The sequence below is a fragment of the Crocodylus porosus genome, unplaced genomic scaffold (assembly GCF_001723895.1).
Source record: "Crocodylus porosus isolate Cpor-Errol unplaced genomic scaffold, CroPor_comp1, whole genome shotgun sequence".
NCBI lineage: Eukaryota > Metazoa > Chordata > Crocodylia > Crocodylidae > Crocodylus > Crocodylus porosus.
The window spans coordinates 193,417,932-193,424,555 of NW_017728886.1; positions in this window are offsets into that span (position 1 = coordinate 193,417,932).

Genomic DNA, 6,624 nt, shown 5'->3' on the forward strand with positions numbered 1-6,624 from the left:
GTGTCTGTCCAACCTGCTCTTGACAATACCCAAGAACGGAGATTCCACAGTTTCTCTGGTTAGCCTCTTCCAAAGCTTGAACACCGTCATAGTCAAAAAGTTTCCCCTAATTTCCAACCTAAATTTGCCCTGCTGCAGCTTCAGGACACGCCTCCTGGTCCTGTCCTCTACGGACAAAGAGAAAAGTCCATCTCCATTCTCTCTCTCTAATCGCCCTTCAAGTATTTAAAAACTTTTACCAAAGCTCTACTCCATCTTCTCTTCTCCAAAATAGATAACCCTAGTTCTTTTAGCCTTTCCTAATAAGTCTTGCTTCCCAGGCCCCTAATCATTTTTGCTGCTCTATACTGAAATTCTTGCAATCTATCCTCATTCTTCTTGAAATGTGTGGCCCAACACTAGACCCAAGGTGTAGACAGAAGTGCAGCTCCCAGAAGTTTTCTGCAAAGTGTTCTGAGTTACAGCGTTACCCAAGACCCAAAAGAAGTTCACTGTTGGTTCCAGGGGGAAGGGAATCCAGCTGTGGCTGGGAGCCTAGAGCCAGATTCCCACAGCAACAGCCACAGCTCTTTGCCAGTGCTTTCTGTCTTAACAGTGGGAGGGGGGTCAGGCAGCAGATGGCACTCGTTCTTGGGGCTCCTCAGCTAGTGCTGAAGGGTGGGGTAAGTGAATTGGAGCGGCCCCTCACACCTCGAAAAAATCCCAGACTGAAGTCCCTCTGCTCCCTTTCCCCATTCCCATTCTGAAAACAGTGACAGGTTTGGAGCTCCATACACAGAAGTTTCAGAAGACGTTCCACTTTGAAATGTCTTCATCTGATACCTCATGCAAATAAGGCTCAGATTGTCATCTGATCCTCCATTTTTAAGCTGTCTGGAGCCGGGATACATCTGTGCTGAAATTGCTTCTCCCAGACCCCTGCTCCCTGGCTACAGTACGAACACAGCTTGCAGCCAGAGAGGAAATACACTGGGCCTGGGCTGGGAAAGGGGGAGGGTGGAGGCAGGTGCCCATGCCACCGTTGTTTCTGTCGGGTCCCCTGCTCTGCAAATGCAGTGCAAGCACAGATTCCACTGGGGAAGAAACTGTGCCAGTGCTGGGGAGCTAGAAGCTGCTCCCATGTTGCTTGCTCCTGCATCTCCCCAGCCGTGCCTCCCCTGGTACATAACCTGCCTGGTGCAGCTCTCCTCTGAAAGCTGTGCTCTCACTTCAGCCTTGAAGAGTAGGGAAGAGAGGTCAGAGAGAAGTGGCAATGGCACAGGCACAGATTCCATCTCTCTGGTCCTGGCATAGCTCCTCACTACTCAACCTCAGTACAGGCCCAGGCCCTACAGCTCCATGAGCCAGATCCAGTGGATGCACAGTTTGGACTTGGCCTGCATACCATCTGTTGCTGACTCCTATGTTAATATAAGCCAATATGCTGTTGGTTGCTTTTTCAGATTGATTTTTTTTTTTTAACAGAAGCCCAGATTGATTTGAGGTTAATCAAAAACTGAATGTATGTTTTTGTGACCAAAATTACTTCCATGTGGAGGGTCTGAAAACAGGGAAATAATTTTAAAAGACACTCAGGGTAGTTAGGCATTCATCTCTGTGAAGTCACTTGAACTTCTACTGGCAGTACAGACTCAGAATAAATGTTTATACTTTTCAAATATGCACATGTAGGTGACCATTCTGTATGCCTCGCAGAGGTGCCCTCTCAGTCCTGGGCTGCTCTTTGGATTGCACCACTAGGAAACTTTGATAGTCGTCAACCCCCATATAAATGCCTGCATTCTCCTGGAGCTGCCCTGCAATTTGCATCACTGCTTACAATCTCACAGCTCTGCCCGCTGTGGCCCTGTCTCTCATCACAGCCTCACCTCTGGAACAGTCCTGTTTGGAGGCTTTAAATTTGGTCTTGGAAAGCAATCTTATATTGACCTTCCTTGATATCTGCACCAGAGTAATTCTTCCCCTGACTGGATGCAGTCACTTCTTTGTGGCTTTTATTTAGAGTGAAGCAGGGGTGTCAAAGATGCTCTCCATGAAGCCATGTCACCCAGCCTGTAGGACTTCTGGAAGGGCTAGGATTTGAGGGGGTAAGGTAAGCTAGGGTAGGATAATAAAGACAATGTTGTACTGTTGCAGAATGGAGCCAAAACAGAAATACCATCTCAGTACTATCTTTGACAGTAGCCTCTGCAATAATCAGTATAGCAGTTCATGTCAATTTTTTTCCACAAGTTTTTTTCTTAGAAATATATAATAATAAATAGCCTGCATTTTCCTGTCAAACTTTATTTCCCAAAGCATGAAAGATAAATATTGGTTCCTTTTTTTCTCTATATTTTCATAGGATAATGCTATCTCTTCTTCTTTTCCTCTAATACATCTCAAAGCTTGCCTAAGTGTGTCATTGCTCTTTATTAAGTAAACAGTGCCACTATTTTTTAAAGCCAATTTTCTCCTTTTGCAGTAGCCTTTTTAGAAATATGTGCTATATGGAGAATTCTCTTTCAAGGTTTCAGCATTGGCCACCAATAAGACCAGGATACTGGATTATATGAGCTTGTTTTCTCTAAAATGGCAGTTCTTATGTTTTTACATTCAGGTTGTTAAGAAGGGGTTTAAGTAACATGGTGCACCTCAAAATGTCATTTCTCCCATCAAAAGACTCTTTGAATAAAAGCAGCAAAGTTTAACAATGACAATGCCTAAGTCAATATTATTACTAGGTTCCCCACAGCAGTTACCTTTTTTAATTAACATGCTAGATAAGATAAATGATATGTACCAACTAAATATTAAAATAAAATCCAAATAACTCTGACTTTGGAACACCATCTGATGTTTGCAGCCATCTTATAAAGGGCTGAGGCAAAACATTTAATCTGAACCTCACAAAATGTTGGAGTCTTCTAAATCTTGATACAAATCTGAATTTCCCTGACTTTTCTTCCTTCCCCAATTCAAAAGCACCATGCCATTGAATAGTATGACATCTTGATTACTCATTGATTCTCTGAATTCCAAATGACATCTTTTCTTCAGGCAGCTTTTGTTTAAAGTACATGATTAAAAGTAAATTCTATAATGTCTTTTGTTGTCCTTGGTCTATAGTTACATCATGTATAAGAACTCACTCATCGTATTTTTCATTTGATGATTTAAATTAAAATACTACCTCTAATGGTCTTCACAGTCCAGTCTAGACATTCAATACTAATGCACACTGTGTTGTGGTTTATAATAGCTTTTTAACTATTATTATTTATTCCCTATTATTACTTTACCTATAATTATTTACCTACTGCTTCTCCAGCACAAATGGCAAAGTGTTTATTTTCAAAACAAGAGACATGCACACTTTTACAAAGTTGCCATATCATTATTTTTATAATATCAAATAAATATGGATATAGTTAAAAGCATTTGGAGCGTTTCCCTCAATGGGAGCTGGAGCTAGTGCTTTTTCTGATAGCAGGGCCTGCAGCATGGTGTTTGTTCCACATCATTAGTAACACTATTCTGTGTGAGTATATAGCCTGATTTTTCAGAAAAGCTACAGAAAGCCCATATGAGCTGCAGAATATCTGCTCACTTAGATATCAGATTCTTAAGGAAGTTCCTAATATATTTCTCTGTCATCTAGGAAGTGAAATATTCATGAAGTAGAACTAGATTCAGCATGCTGTGTTGCGATCTGTAACCTGGTGTCTATAGTATATGTGAATAAGTATCAATCACAAATGGAGGTTTCTATACACAGGAAGACAACTTTATTCTTTGAGTTATTCAGATGAAATATCCTATCTGCATGGCCACGTCCATTTTTTTTAAAAGAAATTCTTTCTTTATTGATGTCAGTACAAGTTCTGCAAGGGTCTTCAACAGAGGTAGAGTTTCATTCAGCTCTGGGCTTTGGAAGAGTATGAGGTGTTTAGTCTTCACTAATAAACAGTTTATTTGCCATCTTATTTCCTAACCATTGAGTCAGCAGATTTGCTGCTTCCTATTTTCTACAAAGGGGTCTTCCTGCTTCTGCCTTCAGATGGGTCTTCTGAAGGATTCCAAGTGCAGTTCTAGTCCCTAGAAAATAGTGCAAGAATCATGGAGCGCAAAGTAGTGCACAGTAGGACTCTGACTCTTCTGGGCGGGAGGAAAATGTCATTGTTGATGTAAAAAGCAAAGGCTACTTCTCTACTACTGCACATTGCATGAAACTCTGGAAACCAGGTTCACTCAGAATAACAACACTGTGTTATCTCCAGATAACTATGTAAATAGCACAGGAACACTTCCTTTTTCTCAGTGATTCATAGCTACAAATTTGTATTTTTGTGCTCCCTTGGTACTTGGAAGTCTGCATACGAGCTAAAGCAAGCTTTAGCGTTTTATTCAACTCATAATATCATTCTTTTCAAAAGGTAAACATGCAAAAGTTTTGCCTCTTTTCAATTGTTTGATTAGATTTTGTATTAAATGGGCCATATCTTTGCCTAAGCTTCCTCTGCAGCCACGGATTAAGAAGACTACAGCATGAAAAATGTGTTCACAGGGAGAAACTCCCTACTTAATAGTAGTTACACAACTGCTTAACAGCCTTTCCTGTCTAGCTTCTCCCTAGAAGGCAGCCTCTGTGACCCTTCCCACCTTATTGTCATGCCAATAGCGGTTACTTATTAGCATAGTCAGACTCCCTTGATGTCATTGGGCAGGGTGAAAACTGTAATGACTGACCAGCAGAAACACTTTTCATGTCATTCAGTGAAGAACTAGCAAGATTAACTGACACTGTGAACTAACTGTCCCATTACTGTTGCAGATGTGTCGGTCTTTATTTCTTATTATTGAATTTTGGTCACTTACCACTAAGGATAAATACTTCTCACTTCTGCAAAGGAATGTGCCCTTTGACTCCAGTTATATGAGTGTAGCACAAATCTGGCTGTCTTTTAGGCCTGAGATGTTGTGGAGGAGTGTCATATCTGTTTCACAATTAGTCTCCACAGCTTAGTGTGGCAGTGAGCCTGTCTCTTACCTCTGCCATGACATAAGATGACTTGGCAACTACAGCTTGTGGGCAAGATCTGGCGTAATTGTTCATCCACTTCAGCTGGCTGCTGCAACTAAGGAAGTTTTGTCTAGCGCAGTGGTGTTCAGTCTATGGCCCTTTTGTCAGATCCATCTCCTGAAGTGTCTGGATTTGGCTTGTAATGAGGGGGAGGGGGAGCGGGGATCAGTAGTAAGCAGCTTAGGAAAGAAGCTCTTGATGACCTCCAGTCTCAGCCAAAGTTTACACCTTTTTCTGCTTCTTTCATTTCTAAATATCTGAGTTAAACATCTGGAATGTGTCTGTATTTGTTCACTAACAGGATTTGACTATACTGTAACAACCCCCTTCACAGGCAGCAGTGCTGACAGTAGCAGGGCATAACTCCACTGATGGGCCCTGGTTCTGGCCAAGCTGCAGCTCCATACCACATTACTGGTGCAAAGATCTGGGGGGGCATCTGCCCCCCACCATTCCTCCCTAATTCATCACCAATGACCCCCTTCCCATTCTGATTTCTTTTCATGTGACATTGTTTTGCTTTTTTAACTAAAAAAACTCTAGAAATCATATTGAAAGAAGCTATACTGCTTTGTCTGAAAGATGAATATTGTATCCAGATAGACTCACACATATGCTGACATTTAATTATTAAATCTCGTGCTACTCAACATTTTTATCTTCTATATGTATTTTACCAGATCTCTAATTAGATGAATGATCTAAAAGGTTTATATAAAAATGAACAGTCTAATTTGGAATATTAGCCAAACTAATCACCAGGGCTAGGGACAGACATATAAAAGTCTGAACCTGAATTGATTCAATCCTAGCAGGTTATTTTAACCTGTGTTACCAAATTTGCTCATTACTTCAGGGTAATTTATTACTTTGGGGCTCATTTATTAGGGATATGTTTCTAGGGTCTTGGTAATTCTATTAATGTGCTGCTTGTGTTACTTTTGTCTCTATACGGAGCTGTATGTCTCCCTTCTGCAAGCCCTCACCCCCAATGGAGCTACCTTGCAGGACTCCATTTCAGTGGGGCTGGGTTTCTCCAGTCACCATATCAGTCATACAGATTAATGTGACACGCCTGACCTGGCCGGATTGATCAGCATGGACAAGCTGACACCTTCATATGCCAAGAATCAGTTCATCAGAGCAACAATAAACTACAGTCAGACAAGCACACAGTTAAACAGAATACCTCTGAATCCAGCTGGGTGTCCCCCACATGACACCCTCATGGGGCAGCATTCAGTTCATTAGGGCACATCTGAGCCAAACTGGGTCAATCAGCCTGTACAAGCTGATCCCCTTATGTGTTTCAAACTCAGCACTTCCCAATCTTTTAGCTTTTTGATGAGCAGACCCCACAGTATTCTTGGGCTTCACAGGGATCTTAAGCTTAGGTAAAAGAAGCATTGCTGCAGAGCAAGTGGGGAAGGAGAAGTAGCGAAGGAAAAATACCCGTTTGACTATAAAAGTTATTTATTGCTAAGTATATGAAATATATAATGGCACTAGTAATAATAGTAATAGACATGCAAAGGAAAACAAACACAAACAATCACAGTATT